The sequence below is a fragment of the Castor canadensis genome, chromosome 8 (genome assembly GCF_047511655.1).
Source record: "Castor canadensis chromosome 8, mCasCan1.hap1v2, whole genome shotgun sequence".
NCBI lineage: Eukaryota > Metazoa > Chordata > Mammalia > Rodentia > Castoridae > Castor > Castor canadensis.
In genome coordinates this window covers 33,975,480-33,995,471 of record NC_133393.1, presented here as the reverse complement: position 1 = coordinate 33,995,471, position 19,992 = coordinate 33,975,480, and the positions used below count along the sequence as shown (strand labels likewise).

The following is a 19,992-nucleotide window of genomic DNA, read 5'->3' as shown; positions in this document are numbered from 1 at the left end:
TATCTTCCTCACCTGTAAAATGGGGATTAAAAATAGTACCTAACTCAGTAAATGTGAAGTCCTAGCATGTAGTACTAATATTATTAGAATTATTTCTCCCCAAATTTTCACAGATAATCTGCTCGCTGATAGGTATGTTTTGTTACAGCCTGAGTAACTTGAGAGTCCTTAAGATTATTTTGGGTTTTTTTTCTAAGATAGTCATAGAAATAAATGTTTCTTCTTTCAAAGTGGTCATAGTAAGAGGTGCTATAGTTATGTTAATGTTTCAACACATTTGAATACTTTAAATTTTCTTTAGGTACTACAAAATGATATTCTTTTGAGTATCTGAAGTATTAACAAATCTTTCTCTTTTAACTAGAGAGTATCAAAAGTTAGAGTATATTCTGTTAAATTAAGGAAAATGATCTATTTGGTAGTCCCTTTGTGTATTTATAGAATTTTATGTATGTGCATAAATATATAATATAACTTTATATTCTTAATCTTAATAAAATGTACTATATGGCACACCATGTATTCATCTATACAAAATTGTGTGTACACATGTGTACATGTGCGTTCTGAGTCACTTTGAGAAAGCATGTGAAGAACCAGTGTTTAATGTTGGCTGAATTATTTTTATGAGGAAATAGTTGACCATTGAGTCATAGTTCATGTTTAAAAAGTCACCCAGAACCTCTCTCATGTTCTAATGTTTTTCCTTAAAAACCTAATTTAGTCTTTGATTATATGGGATGAATTCTATGTGAACCATGAATTGAGGTAAATAAAGGAAAAGATGAGTTTGTGGCTCTGGCAATCTTTTATTCTTTCCCACAGCTTCATGTCCCTGTAGACCCCAGGACACCACAGCATTGATGTGGAAGCCATCAAAGGCAGGTGGGGCCAAGCCTCAACAAGAGGCTCAATCAAACTAAATGTCTTGGCTTTGCCCGCTTCCTCTATGATGTAAGGAAATTTTGCTATCTTTGCAAGACACAGTGATGCGTCTGCATGTATTTGGCATCCTGAACATGGTTGTTTAAATTATCTTAAAATTTAATACAAAAATCTGCCTCATTACTTGAGTAGAGATATGGTCATTTATGCTAATTACATTTTAAAGTATTATGCTGGTCTCAATAAGCAGTTATTTCCAACATTCAGTTTTTGGTGGCACAGAGGTTTGAATTCAGGGCTGAAGCCTGAGTGGACACTTACTAGGCAGGCTCTATACCCCTTGAGACATACCCCCAGAACTTTGTGCTTTAGTAATTTTGGGGGTAGAATCTCATGCTTTTTTCCAGGCTGACCTAGACCATTACCCTCCTATTTATACTTCCTGTGTAGCTGGGATGACAGGTGGGTACCACTACATCCTCCTTATTGGTTGAGATGGGGCCTCTAACTGCTTGCCTATGCGAGCCTCAAACAGCAATCCTCCTGATCTCTGCCTCCCAAATAGCTGGGATTACAGGCATGAGCCACTATACCTAGTCTGTTCACAACTTTTGTTCATATCAAATGCCATTTAGGTACTTCTATAACAATTTACCACCTAAGTATATTTTGAAAATATCAAAAACCGTCAGTTGACCTGCCCATAATTGCCTATGTCTGGGCCACATGTGCATTGTATAACTGTGACTTTGTTGCTCAGGCTTTCTGGGATGCTGGGTGACCATTGCTACATTAGCCCAGGGCTATATCGTGACAAGCCTTTGTCTGACTCCTGGATAGGGATTTGAGACTGAGGCAGTTTTATCACACTGGGAGCTCTGTGTGGAGGCTTCTAAAAAATGAGAGAAATTACCATAAAGGCTCATGTGCTGGAGGCATGGTATCCTGTGGCAGTATTGAGAGGTGATGGAATCTTTGAGGTGGAGCCTAGTGCAAGGTGATTAGGTAGTTGGGAGCACAGTCTTTACAAGGAATTAATGCTGGTCTGAAGTGATGAGTGAGTTCTCCGGAGAGTGGAGTCTAACAAAATAAGGCTGCTCCACATATGTGGCCCCTTCTGTAAGTGGCCGATTCCTTTTCCTTTTTTCTATCATGTTGTGACATAGCCATTGGAGCCTCACCAAGATAATGGAACCAAACTGTCTGGCCTTCCAGCCGCCAAAACTGTGAGCCAAATAAACCTCTACTTTAAGTACCCAGCTTCAGATGTTTTGTTCTAGAAAACGGTCTAAGACATTTTACTTTTGAAAGACCTTAAAAAGCCAAACAACTTTGCTTCCTTTCTAATACATAAACAGAGGGTACCAGAGCCTGGCCACTCAGAGAAATAAGAGACTGACTTGTTTTCCAGAATGTCGTCCTGAGGCCAGAACAGTGAAGAGATGCATGCAGAGAAAACTTGGGCCAAACTGGGCCTGGATTTTGTGAACATGAGACCCACCTTTTCAATTTTTATTTTTAGTTCTTTTGATCTAAGAAAAACTGCATAGTCTAATAACATACTTAGTGAAAAGATCAACTATTATACTGTCAGGTTAATGTCAGGAGGGTTGGATGTGTCTCAGAATCTCGTCATGCAGTTAATTTTACTCTGATGCAAGCTCTTAAGGTGAGTTGGTGGTGTGTTGTTGTGAGCATAGGCCATCGCCCCCTCCTCCACCAGCCCAGAATGTGAATAGTACTCCTCTTGTGAGAAATGCTGATGGATATCAGGCAACTCTGTTGTCATGGCTGTAGCTAAAAAAATGTGAAAGAAACTAGATCTTTTCAACCTAAAGGTTCTCTTTGAATAGTTAATTAAAGACATTTTAAGAAGACATTTGGATTATAGGAAAGTGATGATATTACATTATGACATTTATTTCTTACCCTAAGAAGCTCAGTAATTGGGCTCACCTATTGAAAACTGTTATTATATCAGAGTGTAAGGTTTCTAAGAGCTGTAGTCAGACTTACCTAATTTACCTAACTGGCATATTTTTTTTAAAAAAACCTCAATATATGCCCTTTTTGATATGTGAAATACCCTGCACCTACTTGTTTTGAGACACAATTTAATTTTAAAAAGTCTATTGGAAACTTGAGCCATTGGGTTAATATTTATTCTGCCATATTAAAACACAGATTTTACAAACATAATTAAAATTTCCCAGAAACAAAGTGTTCAAATTCTATGAGGCTTAGTCTGCATATTATTGAGGTTCTCACTGTGCAGCTGAAGCCAACAATTAGAAAAAGATAAATGATTTTCCTGTGATCATGCAGCATAGAAACATGGGAGAATACATACCAGAGCTTTTGACTTCTCATCCAGAGCTTTTCCTACCAGGTCAGGCTGTTGATTTTATTCTAGCAGTGCTGTCATGATGCAGGAAACACAGAAAAGGTTCTCATTGCCTACATAGAGCTCGTGCCCTTTTGGGCACCGCATCATCCCATGGAAGAGATAATGCATATTTACAACTACATTCATGTTCCCTCCAGGGATATCTTACTACTCCTTTCCTTTAATTTTTTTTAGTGTCATAGAATCTAATCATGTGTGATAACAAGTCAGTTAGTAACCATATTATTTAGGTGGGATAGGTAGGAACCAAGTCACAGGTGACCAAATGAGAGCCACACATGATATGTGAAAACAAAGGCAGATTAGGCTGTTAGAACACAGGAAGTGAAAGGACCATTTTGCTGTGTCTGTGTGTCCATACTGTGAGAACTTGTACTCTGTTTTATGTGACACATCATTTAAAACACTACTGTGCTAGTCAGATGTTTTGTTGCTAGGACAAAATACTTGAGAAAAAACAACTTAAAGGAGGAAGAATTTATTTTCTCACTTTCAGAAGTTCCAGTCCATATGTTGGGGAGGGTGTGGTGAAGAGCAGTTTACATTATGACAGTCAAAGAGGGAGAGAGAGAGAGAGAGAGAGACCCTGCATTTGGCTTCTTCCTTTCCCCCTTTCTTTCTATCAGGGCTCCCAGCCAATGGGATGGTGCCACCCACATTCAGAGCAGGTCTTCCTCCCTTAGTTAATTCTCTCTGCAAGTGTCCTCCCAGACACACCCAGAGGTGTGCTTTACTGATCTTCTAGGCACTTCTCTATCCAATCAAGATGACATTCAAGATTAACCATCACAACTACTGATAGACAAATTGGAAGGTACTCCTGGAACGGGGAACACAGGCTTGAACAGGCATGAAGTCATAGTCTGATGACTGAAGAGACTGCAAATCCTTGGTGTAGAGAAGGGAAATCTCAGGGGACGATGCTAGGCACTCTCTAATATTTGAGGGACCACAATGTAGACAGTACACTAGACTTAAGTCTCTAAACTTCTAAATTGAGGGTCAATAAACAAAAGGTACAGAAAGACTCCCCCTACCATGAAATTGAGCCTTTTGGCTCAGGGCTTTTAAATACTCAGTCAATTGCATTCAAGAGATGGAAGGGCTTGTCTCTCTCCCAGGGCACTTATTTTCAGTCACTGGAGGGGTTCTCTCCAAGCCTGGATGATTACACGAAGGAGATGTTTTAAAGGGCAGCATTCACAATTTAGATTTGCGGTCGGACCAGATGACCTTTAAGGTGCTTTCTACCACCTGGGGTTTTATGATTCTATTTCTATTATGCATCTATGCTGGGTTTGTGTCACATTGTTTGAAGCAAACACTGAGAATGAACAGGAGCACAGTTTGGAATGTTGATGGCGCTCACATCTATTTTGTGTTTCAATTTCTGGAAGCGGTCTTTGTCTTTGAGGCAGTTTGGTCCCTGACCTTCTGTAACATTTGGAGCCCTGCCACACTGTCTTTGTTTACTGTAAAGAGCATGGAAAAACCGACTTCCTGACAGTACTCTGTAAAGTCTAAGGTCAAACCACTCACAGGTGAACAAACACACTCCTTCTACCTTAAACTTGCCATTTGGCCCCTGTAAAATGGAGCAGAGTAATAATGCTGGGGAGCAGAAAGAGGGGAAGTCAGTCCTCTGCCAATAGCCAGCAATTAGTCACTTTGTCAGTCTGCTTTGTGAAGAGGTAATCTTAATTCAGCATTCATTTGGTGGAGGTTAGAAAACACAGCATAGAATTTTAAGTCCTCTAGCAACCTTCTAACTAAGCCTATAGGCCTTTCCTTTCTCTACACTATCTTTGCTTCATTAATATTTCCTAGGATTGCAATGATAAAGTGTGACATTCTTCTTCAGTTAACATATTTCTGTGTCCCATTCACTGAATATTCATATCATCCAGGCTGTGTCTTTTATGGTAAGACTTCAAAGTGGCTGAAGTTGGCTTCCTCTCAAGAGCATATATCCCTTTTTGAATAACCTCTGCTATTTTGTACTATCATTAAATGCAATAGCTCCCCTTTGTCAAAGACGGGAATTGTCTTCCTTGGTAAAAGTACTGTAGGCTCTTTTAGGGCCTAGGTGGTACCTCATTCACTCCTCCAGCCCCCCAATGTGTAATACACTCTTAGGTGAGCAGGTCCATTACACTTTAAGTGAGTGCCATTGAACTAAGTGGTGATCTTGTTCACACATTTAACCATTTACTCAAAGTTAACTATTTGCAAGATCAACTTTTCTTCTTGATATTTAAAGATGATTAGAACTGATTTAAAATAAAATAAAAATATTCCAAAATAAATTTGGATGTATTTAAAAAAAAAAATAAAACATTTTTTTAGCCTCTAGTGTTATCAGATTCTTGAATCCCCACAGCTTTCACATCACTCTTAGAGATGATATGCTCCCCTTTACTAAGATATACATGGGTATTAAAAGCTCAATTCTTTATTGCTCATGAGAAAGACTATCAACTCTTTTCTTCCCCAGCTATAATACGGAGGCAATACCACCCCTTTTTACGTCCAGAGCCAGAGGCAGTATGTCATATTAGCCTTCGTTAACTGCTCAAGAAATGAGATGCCTTCATTAATTTAGTGTTCTGGTTAGCTAAGATTGTGTTAGAAAGCTGATAAACTGTGGTTTTTCTGTTTACTATTCTTAAGAAAATAAAAACATGGTGAAGTTGTTAGCCCGTTTTTTTTTTTTTTTTTTTTTTATTGCCTCAGTAAATGTCAGTAAATGCAGTATCCCAATTAGGGACTAGACCAAGATGACGTAGGTCAGCAGCTGGTGGGCAAAGAATTAGGTTCTGGGGCAGGCGGGAGCAAGCACAGCCTGACCAAGATCTTCCTGGAGAGGAGCAGCTGAGGAGTGTGGTGGGGGAAAGCAGGTAGCAGTGAAACACTGGGCCAAAGATAGAGAGAAAAAAATGATGTAATGTCATGTATGTGTGTTTCTATGTATATAATATCATGATGGAAGCCATCCCACCAAAGCCACTTGGATGTCCTGTGAAATACTAAATTTGCTGCAGAGTTTTTCCTTATATGTATCATTACTTAAGATTTTCCTACTTCTGCTGCCATTACTTTCATTTGTTCATTCATTATTTTTAAAAAGAACATTTTGCTAGCTACTAGCTACTGGGAAACAGATTACTGACACAATTCCTGAGCTCCAGGAAGAGTTCTGTGTGTATATATATATATATATATATATATATAAATTTATGTATATTTATATTCTTAATTTTATATCCAGAATTTGAAACCAAAGCAGTCAACGTTGCCATTGTTCTTTTTCCCATTTCCCAAGAATACCTTAGGAATATTTCTTTCTTATTAAGCCTTCAGAATCCATCTTGACTTTTCCTTTTCCACTACCAGAGTTCAGGCACCATTGCCAGGTAGTCAGGCTATTATAGGAATCACCTTATTACTCTCTTTATACCTAACCTCCTCTCTCCTTTCCATCAGTCTTAGACTGATGAGTCTACACTTTGGTTGTTATTCCCAAGGCTTATAAATAAGGTGAATGTCTCAGCTTTAGAATGTGGCTCTCCTCAGTCTCATACCACTTCTTCAAAACTAATACCTTGCTAAATCCTAGTTGATCGCTCCATATACTTTGAGGCATATTTATGTATTCTCACCTGTCTGGTTTCCTTCCCACTGTTCTTTTCAGCTCCAAACCAGCAAAGTATGGTGGTTGAGACCATGTGCTTGGGGGCTAGACATGCCTTACTACTTACTCACTATGTGATTTGGGGCAACTTACTGAAGTTCTCTCTTGTGCCTCTCAATATCAGTGAAAAGAACTTATTTTAAAAAAAAAATACTTTCCTCATAGGATTGTTAAGTTTAAGTGGGTTTATGAACCTAAAATGCTTAGTATAGACTCTGGCACATAACCAGTGCTCATTTTCAGCTATTGCAATTGGTATTGCTGTTGATATTGAAACCCCATATCCCATACTGGCCAGACATTTCATAGCTCACTACAAATGATGATTAGGTATTAGATGTTTAGGTAGAAGTAATTCTTCCTTTTTCTGCCATTCTATGTTACTTCTTATCTGACCTATAGTTAGCAGGCAGATTTAGACCTCTTTATTACTTTTATGGGAAATAAAACTTGGAGATGGCTACCCATAGAAGAAAATACTTGGTAAGTACCAATAGAAAAAGTGGCACATGCTCTGTGGATAAGTTTCCTGAGAGCAGAAACAGTGCTTCATGTATCACTATTTCTACTACAGTGCTTCGCACTTAGTTATTAAAAATAAGCCAAAATATAAGTATATCCACAGCGGGGATACATTGAGAAATCCCTTTGAACATCAACTTAAATATTAATAACAAAAGACATGACTGTAAAATAGGTACAGTGTGCAGGGGAGGGGATAATAGTAGGAGGGGGAGGGTGAATGAGAGAAATTAAGATGAGGGTATCTGGTAGATGGACTTCATATTCCTATATGAAATAGGACCAAGAAACCACTTGCAATTGCTTTAAGTGGGGCGGGGATGTGGTTGGGGGGGAGAGACCATGGGGGTGATGTAACTAATGTACAATATAAGCCTAATTGGAATTGTCACAATGAATCCCCTTCTGGATGATGAATATATCATAATAATATTCTTTTTTAACAACCAAAATAGTTTTTGTTGCTCAATGAAGGATGTATGAGGAAGACCATGAATAGAGCAGCCTGTTTAAATAGACAGTGCACAATCAGGTAAGTGTCTTGACTGGTATTTTTTGATTCTTATTTCTTCTATTCACATGAAGAAATATGAATTCATATTCATATTCCTCCATGTCGGACAAAAAGTTGTCCAGACCTTTTAGGCAATCATAGATGATGTGGTTTAGCAGGAGCGGTTGGGTGAAAGGTTGCCAAATGGGCCGAAACAAAAAGAGGGAGAGTAGAGAGAAGACTGGGTGTGATGCTATGAGTGTCAGCATTTGGACGCTGAATGAATGGAGAGGAAATCTTAAATTCAAGAGTTGTTGTAAAGAAAGAATCCATAGGACTTGAGAGATGATAGAGAATGAAAAAGTGGCTGCTGGCCCTTCCTGGGTTAACTTTGCACTATTCTGACTGGGGGATTTTTCTTTGAAGGAAAGGAAGAGGTATGGAATTATTAGACTTTGAGCTCCATGATGGCACAGTGCATGCCTGTCTTGCTCCTAACCAGATCCCCAGTGCTGGGACAGTTCTTGATACACGTATCCTGTAGAAGGCTGATAAGTACATCATGAAGGAACTAATGACACTTACCTGGATGTCTGCAGAGTCAAATAAGACAAGTTGTAGACAATTATTCCCACCTATTTAATGATTCTCCCATTTTTGTTAGCTGGCATAATCAATTTTTTCCTAAAAAGGCATCCTTCTCACATTTTGAGAAGGTTGTTCCAAAGAGGCAACTTACTTCACTTCAGGATGGGTGACAGGATCTACAGACCCTGAGGCCATCTCTCTCCTACATGCCTCGTTGTAACTATTAAAATACACCACCTCTGCAGAGAGGAGCTCCAGAAAGCAATTGTTTGCTCTCGCTCTGCTGAGAAGCAGCCATATCCATGTGGCTTAAGGGCTCTAACTGCAGCCATGTACAGCTTTAGAGAAACACCACTGCCCGCCCCCACATTTGCCAGTATAAGATGCCAAACTGCAAATAAGAGATATGTCGATTCAACGGAGCAGAAACCTTTCACTCGTCCTTAATGATTCCTTGCAGGGAACATTATTGCTATGTGTTTGTCTGCCTTTAAATAAGAAATTGCAATTATTAGTTCTTTTAAACGATGAAAACCATCTCCTCTCTTCTCCCTACAAAGGGAGAAGGTTTTCCCAGTTGGGTGAATATTGCGTGCGCTGCTTGCTGAAGAAAGAGAGCAGTCTTGGCAAGCAACTTATTAGTCTAAAAATAAATTATTCAGAATGCAGGTTCAGATACAGATTGCAAGGAGAGATAATAGAATTGGTTTTCCAAGCCTGATCGTGCTATGAAGACACGGGATGTGCTTTTCAGGAATCTACTTAAAGTGGAATCAGCTCTGAGGAGTACACACTGGAAATAATATTGCTGCCATCCAGCTTGTGTCTGCGGTACAGCATGCTCAGGTTGTCTTCAAGTATCCATGATCTCTTTCTATCAGTGTGCCTATGGAAAAGCATATGTCCTTTCTTCAGAGAGCCAGCCCTCTCATTGTTCCTGTAAAGAAATTTCTTCCTGGCAGCGTGAGAGGGGCACGTCTCACTCGAGATTTGTCCCCCTCCTGCCCCCCTGCCTCAGCGAAGTAGTTGACCACATCAGCAGCCGACTCCAGCTCGTCATGTGGTTTTTCATGTGATGCTGCTGCCGAGGCACCTTGGAGCAGCAGCACTGGCGACTCGGCACTCGTGGACAGACAGCAGCGTTCGGGCGCAGGGGAGACTTTGGAGGGGGCGGGAGGCCAATAAACCGAGAAACGTCAGAAATAAAAAGTCGCATGAAGTATTCTGATCTCTGTATTCCTTCTTTTTATTTGGAAATTTGATTTTAATTCTTGATTTTTTTTATCTTTAATGGTTTATGTCTATTTTTTTTTCCCATCCCCACAGGCGGCGAGCTGCGCTGTTTTGTGTTTTTCATTTTTTTTTTTTAATTCTTTTTTTTCCCCTGAAGCCAGACCGTCTTTCCTCACATCTCCAGGGCTGCATCGCTGTGGGGACGCCAAGCTTCCCCTGGTTACCTGAGCTGCTCTGCTGTCTCCCACCTGGGCTTGGCCCTGGTGCACCCGGACGGGCATCGCGTGTCTGCGCCCTACAGAAGGACCTGATGGCAGAGCTCTGGCCTGGGTCTCCTGGCAGGTGGATGAGGAACTTGGACAACAGGGTGAAACTGCAGAAGATCCAGGGTGGGATGCATATAGAGGACGTAAAGGACTGGGAAAGGGAAGTTTAGGAATATTAATACATCCATTGCCCACCGATGGTCCCTCCGCAGGGCGAGGGCAGCAGCAGCCTCTACCGTGTGCACCCAGCTCCGGCTGCTCTCAGGGATCAGTCTGGGGGGGCAACCCAGGCCGAGATGTGGTGGCATTTCACCTGAGAGAGTGGAACTGAAGATGGATAAACAAGGTATCTGATGTATCTGTCTGACAAGGCAGAGTTGGAGAAAGGCAGAGTGAGCAAGCACGAAAAGAAAGAGGAGATGCCGAATGCTGTGTGATTGCCTGCCGCTGGCTCTGCATTCTTATTCTAGGGAGGATGGCATAATTTATAATCCAGTACATGGATGGAGGAACTGTAAATTGTAGTCTGGATGTCCCCGGTGCTGTCAAGGAAGAAACTAATGGGCTAGGTGACTGTACAGTGTCCCCAGAGAAAAAAGCCTTGCAGCATGGATTTAAATGCATGTGCACGCATGTAGAGACATGAAAAAAATTCTGACCATTTTGCACAGGAAGTCTGTCACTTTGCTGGATTGGGCTTGATTGCAGCTTGTGTCTTCAGCTCCAGCTCAACACCCATTTCCTGACTAGCCAGAAAACATGGCCAAGGCAGCTGCATGCAGGATTTTCTTTTTAATGTGAAAGCAAGACCCCTCAGTTTTAACTCCTTGAAGTTCCAAGTGCTCTGTGCTGTGCTCGGACTGATTGTGGGGTTTTGTTTTCTTCTTCTTCTACAAATCCCTGTAAACACAGCTGTATTCAGTATGGCAAAAAAATTCTATCCTGTAAATAGAAATATGATCAATTTAATCAAAATAAATGTATCCCAGATGACTTTCGGACCAGCTGGCTACCACGGGCTTCAGATGCTAAGTGCTCAGTGGAACCGTTTCAGTGTTATATTTACATGTTTTAGAATGCCAGGATCAGCCTATAATTTAAAAAGCATTCCTCTTCTGAGGAAGAGGGGTGGTCTTCCCACCTCACAGCTAGATGGTTAGGGACAGGTGCTGCTACTGTTCATGTGATGAGACTTCCTGGTGTTTCATTTCAAGGGCAGGTGCCACGAAGCAGGGCATCGCCCTTCCCCTCATGGAGGAAGCTTGCACCTAACTTGCTGTAGTGGGAGGTGAGAGCCTCTGCATAGCCTGTGGCGAAACTGGCCAGGCACTCCAGGCTTGTAGATTGAGATGAGTGAGCTGAGTTGTGGTGTTCCAGTTCCAGCTCTGTAGAATCAGCTCCAACCTGGGAGTAAGGAGCTTTCCCAGTTGTCATGGGGAGCCCTTTTGAGACGCCTGTCTGGCCCGTCCACTGTTTGTTAGTAATTCTACAAAGGCAGCTCTGTGTGTTGGATTATGTTTGGCCAGCTGTTGATGCATTCCTGCGGGTGGGGCAGGCTGAGGATCTTATTACTGTACTTCCAAACTGTACATCTGTGTGCAGGGAGAGGAGGGACCGAAAGGAAAGAAAGCAAGTTAAATAATCTGATAACTCTTACTCCTTTCTCCAGATAGTGCTAGAGTGAATCCGGAAAGGCTTTACGGTAAAAAGAAGAGAACAGGGAGTAAGAGATGGGGAAGAGGGTGAGGAAAAGAGAATGAAACCCAGAAATCTCCTAAGAGAAAAACAGAACTTCAAAGCTGCCTAGACAAGCAGACTGTCAGCAGCTTGTAATTAGCGGTTCATGGTTGCGTCAGTGACCGTCTCTCTCCAAGAATAACTATGCGACGTGTGCCACAAAGTAAAGAAGATAGTCATAACTAAGTTATCAAACATAACTCAAACTAGGGGAAATGGTTTAAGGAATTTTCTGTTTGTAAGTCAAATACGGATGGATTCCATGTATAAGACTTGCTGGATTCTGACTAAGTAAAGGCTGAATTATCAATTTGTCAGGGGGGAATACAGTCATTAAGTGAAACAGTGAGCTTTTAACAATACTGATTAATTATGCAAGCTCTATCAGTACAAGATATCTCCCCAAATAACCCCAAATTGCATTGCCATTCTCTTATCTCTGTATCCACACATCATTTTTTTTATTGTTGTGTATTTCAAAGGAGAGAAGTCAAAAGTTACATTCCAGTAAATATAGTCAATTAAATTCTAAAATTTTCATTTTAGAATTAAAAAAATGGCTAAGGGGCTCTGAGTTTTGTTGATACCCCTAGGTTAAGCCTTGAAGGAGCTTTTGTTGTCTCAAAGCCAAACAGCAGTTTACTAGTAATCTTGGGGGAAGTTGAGGGAACATAGTTGTTGAGATTTGAAGGCCATGTTCACTTCCTTCCCTTGTCTCTTGGCTGGGAGATTTTGGTGCTAGGATAGCCTCTACAAAGAGCCAGTGGGAGGAGCTGATTGGTCAGTAGGCTTAAAATGTTTACTCTTATTTGTTTTCAATGCTCCCTCATGGCATTCATTTTGTATTTGTATTTGTGTTCACGCTGCACAATTACTCCTGACCTGCTTTGTTTCTCTGCCCGAAGAGAAGTCAATTTTAGTTCAGCTCTGTGCATTTGGCTTCTTGGGTAACATGTGCATATGTATTACATTACCCATGTATGCATTTTTCCTTTTTTTTTTTTTTAATGTGGATTAGGGAAAATTGTAGGCAGGGAGAGCTGTGAATATTAAATCAATAGCTTTTTGAATCACATGTAATATAATTTAAATATACTCACTTTGCGGTTGCCAAAGCTGACATTGTCTGAGCCTGTTTAATTTACATCTTCGATTTAGTCAAGAAGCGGAACCTGCCAGATCAGAATAGTGTATTCTGTGCACCCAACAGGGTGGAAGACATTATTTTGTTTGTGTTAGTTCAAACAGCTGGTCATTAATGCAGTCCCCATTTCTAGAGTGAAGTGCTGGTGGACATGAATGGCTGCCTGATTAATGCTGCCCCTCCGAGGGTCCTTCACCCAGCAGTCATGCTCGCAGCAGAATAATGTAGCATGATGTGATTGCACTCTAACAGGATAGTATGTCATTGTGTCACCAAGCAATTGAGGTTATTATGGGGCAGGGCAGACAGACGGGACAGTGGGGTTACTAGACCGTAGCATTTTTAGAAATACAGGCCTGACCTACTTAGAGTTATTCTCTCTGGCTGGCAGCTGCATGGTACATAAAGTCTCCTGATAGGCTGAGGCTGTTGCTAGGGGGAATTAGCATGAATTTTTCCACACACAGACTCAGTGACTGAATGATAAAAGCTGACTGGAATTAAAGAGATCTGGTTTAGTATTATACAGATTTATCTGCCTCGTCTTGCATTCTCAAGTGCACAGAAAGAGTGCAAAACTACGGATTTTGTTTCCATTTGTTCTTTGACCTTCTCCTTCTTTCCCTTCTGTCCCTTACCCCCAAGAACCATGAGGGAAAGAGAATAAGGCAGTTAAGAAATTTTGGTTAATCTGTTACTGTCCAGGTCATTGAAACAATGTTGCAAACTATAAAATATTTAAGCTTAAAGACTAGTGGGAACGACTAACAGAAGGTTAGATTATTTTTTCTCTTCTGTGCACTGGCTGTTTTGAAGTTGGGCATGTATCTTTCATTCACTGTATATTTAAACTTTCTTTCCCTTTTGGGCTTGAACAAAACATTTATATAAATTCTTTTTATCCAAACAGATTGAAGCTTGCAATCTCTGGCTTGTTTAAAATAAGATATTGAGGATTCCAGATTTAGACAGAAAAAAAAATACCATTTTTTATTACAAAATATTTTTTCTTCGCTATTTTGGGATTGGCTATCTTTTCTGAATCCAGCCTGATGTGTGTTCTTATGGATGAAATATAACTGCTTTCACTTTACTGCTTTGCTTCATAATGTACAGAAGAACATAGGTTTTTCTCCAGCAGAAAGTATGTCTGCAGAATTTATTTGCAGGTTGCTTTTTGTAGTTGCTGACATATGCACTGCAGGTAGAAAGCTCACATAATCAATTTTATAAAATGACCCATTTTTCCCCTCTCCTGCATCTCTGAATGTCTGTGGTTTTAATAGATCTTTTCAAGATAATCTGAAAGTCCATCAGAAGAAAAATGAAAGCAATGTGTGTTCAAGAACACTTTGATTTTTCTCATTCCTAATTATATGCTATCTGTGCTTAAACAGCAGATTCTTTCTGGTACATTTTTTGTGCTGAGAGTAGTTATTATCCTGCCTTTTTGATTTGAAATTAATTTTTGTAAGAAAGTACTATGGGATCACAAATAAACAAGAAGCTTAGCTGCATAAATGAAGAATAGTGATGCAGATTCTTCTCAACCTGGAACACTGGATTTCATGACCACATGTAAAAGGGCAAGAGGAAATTTAGTTGTGTATTTTTTTCATTTAGGTTTTGAAAAATATCCAGAACTATTTAGATACATATGTTTTTAAATGTTGATTTCTACTTACATCAAAGACTATAGTAAAAACAAAACCAAAAAAATCTTCTCATGGTTTCAGAGCCCAGAAATGTACCAATCACCTTTTTTTTTTAAAAAAAGTAAATCCAACAATATTTACATTTCAGCACATAAATAAATCTTATCAAGCTAAACTAGAGTATATCATCTGATATTGTAAGTGGTAGATCATAGCCTCACCAGCTTGGAGAGTCTCCATAATGACATTAGTTGTAAAGGTTTCCAGCCATACTAGCAATCTTTCATAATTGAATAAAATGTCAATTTATCTTTGTTGAATAAAAGATTACTGGATGTACTACTCTTTCCAAAATGAAGCAATTTTTTAAAATTATTTTAAGAAGTGAACATTTTGACTTTTCTTCTCTAGTACTTACTTTGCTGAAGTCAATGTAACATCGTTTAAATGTTTAAGTGCAAAGACACAGAAATAAAGTGTCACTTTAAAATTACTTCAATTAGGAAAAATTTTATTAACATTCTTTAATACACAGATGCTATATTTATGTAGTCTAGTTGCGCCCAGGTAGACAGTCAAATTGAATGTTTATTGTTTGATTAAAAATAAATTGATCACATTGAATTGTTCAGTATGATTTTATTTGGTTGTGTAGGTTGTTATTTCTTTTTTTTAGTACTTTAGCTTTCATCCATTATCCAAGAAGTAAGCATTGTGTACAAAAACAAAACCTTATTTTTAAGTGTTACTTATGCCTACTTAGCTATGGTTAAGGTTATATCTCCTGATTATTCACCTAGACTGTATGGTGATAGTATCGATTTCATCCACTAACATAGATCAAAAAAACCAAAGGAGCAAGCACATTCACTCATTGCATCAGTTATGTAAATATTTGTTTTTTGCTCATACATGAGGCTTGTTCATCGAGTTATAAGGTTCAACATAGACCAGTGAGCTTTTGGGGAACACAACAGTTATATGTTGTAGGTCACCAAGACAAGCTAGATGCTGTATTGGTTTCCTTCTCTATGTTCTAATACCTAATGTCACCTAATCTCTAAAACGTGGGAGAAAGGACTGATGACCTCACTACTAGGTGCTTAGAGGTGAATAGCCCTCCTGACTGCTAAAACCAACTTCCAAACCATCTCACCACTTTGTCACATTGAAAATCTAACAGTAGATCAGACTGTGTCCTTTATAACCCAGACATTTTCACCATCATTATTTAAAGAGTTAGTAATATTTCAGGAACCTTATAAAAGTATCCAATCTGTGTATCCACTAAGACCCTAACTCAGCATGATGCCTTCTTGGCTTCATTGTTACCATGTTGCCTTCTTGTTAGAGCATCATTACATGCTATTTATCTCCCCAAGTCTCTAGCCCTTTCTTTGTCTATGTGCCAAGTGCATATATGCTTCAGAAATATTAGTTGATAAATGAATGAATGGATGGATAAATGAATGGTTATCCAGAAGGAAAATTTTATAGGATAATAATGCAGTCTTCTACTTCTAGATTATCAATGGCATAGGGCAGGGATCAGCAAATTTTTTCTATGAAGGATCAAGTAGTAATTAAGTTTTATGGGCTATATGAGGTTTATGGCAAGTACTCATCTTGGCTGGTATATAGACAGCTTATAAATAAATGAGTATGGCTGTGTTCCAATAAAACTTCATTTACAAAAACATGCAATGGGACAAGTTGGACCTATGCATTATAGACTTGAGTATAATCATTACCTACGGTATTCCAAAGATATGATTTACATATTATATGTTTACTACTCAAAGGAGAATTCCAAACAATTCAGCAAAAATTAAATCATTTGTCATGGGAACGCATTCCAAATCAACTAAATTTTAATTACCTCAGTGATGACATAGATGGAACATTTTTTTTAAACTCAAAGATGAAATTGCAGATTATTCTTTTTAAAAATATTCTGTTCACTATACAAAAAGGAAAAATAGAAAATTTTTACCTTGCAAAATTACCCTTCTAGAGTTGTTGTGAGGGGCAGAGAGGAAGCATGTGCTCTGTGTTTGAAAAGCTGGCTCAAAGTTCAAAACATGTGAAAGAGTGGCTCTGGAAGTGCAGCCATGGCATCATGTTACTGTTTGCATATTCATTAATCAGTGTAAATACTGTTTTACAGTAAATATAGTCTTACAGTATATATGGTTTTACATATCTCCCTTTTCCCTGGAGGGATACATTCTAAATTCCCTGTGGATGCATGAAGCCACAGATAGTACTGAACCTGATATAAACAAAAATAACTAATAATGAAATAGAAACATTATAAGAATGTACTATAATAAAATTTGTTTTTAAAACTCATGATTTTTTTTTATTTCAGGAATTTTCCATTTAATATTTTCAGACTGCAGTTGACCATGGATAATTGAAACCTTGGAAAGTGAAATTCTGCCTAAGGGGGAACTACTTTATTTCAAGAACTTGAGTCAGATCTTTCCTTTCTTCCATCTCCCCAGTCCCTTCTCCACTAGGTAGTAATTAGCCTGCAACATTAGAGATTTTACATGATACCTTTTCCTTCTTCCTCTTGTTCCTCCAGAGCCCCTTTTTTGGTTTCTACCTTGTGACATGGCTGCTCATGTTGGCCTTCCATGTTGGCAAGTGGTGTTGGAGGCAATAACAAGAACAGAGAATGAGCTGAAGCATAGACCTGGGTACCCACCAGCTGTGGGACTTGGGACACTTTAATGAATTTTACTAAACTTAAATTCCCTCATTCATAAACTAAGGATAAAGGTAGTACATCCCTTCCAGAAGTTTCATGTGGATAAATGGGATCATGAAAGCCAAGTCCTTCTCGCACTTTGTAAGCAAGTGTTCAATGAAATTTGATGGCCAATGCTACTGCTTATGCTACTGTTCTTGCTTTTATAATTGGAGAGATTCTACCATCAAGGAAGTATGCGATCTTACATTAGGCTTTGAGATACTGGTGGCATCAGTAAGGGTAATTCTCTTTAATAAGAGGAGTCATCTAGAACAAATCTTGATGCTCAGAGCAGAGCTCACACAGAAGCCTAGAATAAGTCTAGAGGAATCTAACACATGTGAAGGAATTCTGTGCTCACTGTTTTCCCTCAAAATTTAAAAATTGACTTGTGTTTTGGCATAATCTCTTCTAAGAATGTCCTAGAAACACAGCTTGTTATTTTGTCTATTTAGAGTAAGGCCAAAGACGGATGGAACAGAAAGTTCTGCTCTTCTGCTCGAAGGCTATGATTTGATTATTTGAAAATTATGCTCAAGGTTTATCTCCTCCAGAAAATTTGTTGTCATTCAGGGGCTTTGAACCAACATGTGTCCACAAACATTCTTCAGTCTTGAGGTGATTTTTGTGGTTATTGATTTTTTTTAAGTACAATTGTTGTTTGTCATTGCCTGACTTTGCCTGTCCTTCCAGGCCTCTCCAGTGATCAAGTTTCCCATGGTGTCTCCTTGGTCACCAGATGTGGCCTAGGCTGTTCTCTTGTGTGAGCACCCTGAGTTCTCCAAGACAGCACCAATTAAGCTACTAGATACATGCATTACTCTGACTTCTGAGATCAGAACCCACTAATTATGTATTTTTATTATGAGAAACAAATTTTTAAAAAAATAGCAAAAATAGAAATTGTTTTAAAACAAGAGTGATTGTCATTCCTTTGTGTTGATTTCATAAAATATGCATCTTATTCTGTCAGACATAGTCTTAGTTCTGACAAATCACTGAGAAGCTTATTAAATGAAAAATGTTCTGGAAATATCAGTTGAATCTGATATTTGGTATTTTAGCTGGTCTTTATATTTTTTCTTAATAAAAAGTCCTTTAGTTCTCTAACAGAGAAATGTTAGAAAAATGTTACTTTGATGCTTTTAAGTATGCTTTCTTAACCACAAGGCTAAAGTATATTAATAACATAGAGCCATGGAGGTAGGAGGGTTGGGGTGCAATTGAACATTTCTGGCCTCCCTGGGTTTTTTCCTTGCTATTGCTGGTGACTACAAATGGCGAGGTACCCCAGGGAAAGTGAATGCAACAGCATGGGAGGGAGAGCCTTTTTGTGTTTTCTGCCAATTATTAGGTGTGATTGAATATTTTGAAAGAAGTCAGTACATAAAAATTGGCATTTGGCTAGTGCCTTACAGAAGTGATCCCTTTCACTTCTGTTTTCTTTTCAAATGTTTGACTTTGGACCTTGCCAAGCCCTCTTATTATTTGAGGTACACATCAATCTTACAAAAGACAGTCAGTTGGTACTGAGTGGATGACATTGGGCTTACAATAATTTTTTTCTTTTTCTAACTACTGTGGTTTTATATGTGTTTCCTTGTTTCATTACCAGGAAGCCTCACTTCATCTTTTTTTTCAGGGCCATGGTAATCAAAGTTCATACCACAAAGTCTCCTTCATTTAGGTTTCTAGTTGTTAAGAATGAGGAATACCTATATTGTTTGGATAGAATAACTAGTAGGACTTTGAATTTTATTGTATCTTCAGAATGAAAGGTATAACAAAATTTTTGATTTTAAGGAACTCTCTTTACATTTCCTTATTGAAAAAGTATTCTATACAATTTTGCATTTCACATTGTTTTAACAGAAAACATAGTTGTAGCATGAGTGATGTTTAGCAATCATTAATCTTTACTAGACCCTTGAGGACTCTTAATTTAAAAATTACAGAAACCACAGGGGGGTTTTATGCAATACATATAAATACAAAAAAGAGAGTCTCACACCAAAATATTCATTACTTAGAACCAATTGAGATGAGGACTAGCAAGTACAGTTTGAGCAGTGCATCCCTTCTCTTTACCAACTCTCTGTGTTGCTATTTGCTGGGAATCGGGGGAGGGGGATTGGCAACCCTGGTTAGGTACCACTTTAACAAATAGGGCCCTACTATATTTCTAAGGATTTGTATTTCTAGGAGTCTTTTAGAATCACTGGACCAACTTCTGCCTTTTTGACCACATATATAAGTAGGAAGGTAGATGTGGTTAAGGCTTATATTTTTATGGAGCTGCTTGTTTTTTTAAGATCAGAGTTTAATATTGGAAGGATGACATGGCTATATTATATATTCAATCCATAAAAAAACTACATTAATTTACTTTAAGTCTATCCATCAGACTATAAGACCCTTGGGGACAAGTATTATATCAGTTTAGCTCACCATGGTACAATGCCAGGCTGAGAGTAGGTGTTATCTATGCCTACTGAGTGACCTACAGCAGGAGGACCAGGTTTATATTTTAAACAAGAATTCCTAGTATAAACCACTAGTTTTCAATTCAAAATATGAAAAGTGAATTTTTAAATCAATGCAATATTATTAGTA

General features: G+C 38.7%; 1 long non-coding RNA gene across 1 annotated transcript; it reads left to right on the top strand.

Moving 5' to 3' along the window:
• The first annotated feature begins 7,878 nt into the window (after positions 1-7,878).
• LOC141425687 (uncharacterized) lies at positions 7,879-15,240 on the top strand. The gene is made up of 2 exons (XR_012450733.1): positions 7,879-9,805; positions 9,913-15,240. It is a non-coding gene; the product is annotated as an uncharacterized lncRNA (long non-coding RNA).
• The last annotated feature ends 4,752 nt before the right edge of the window (positions 15,241-19,992 follow it).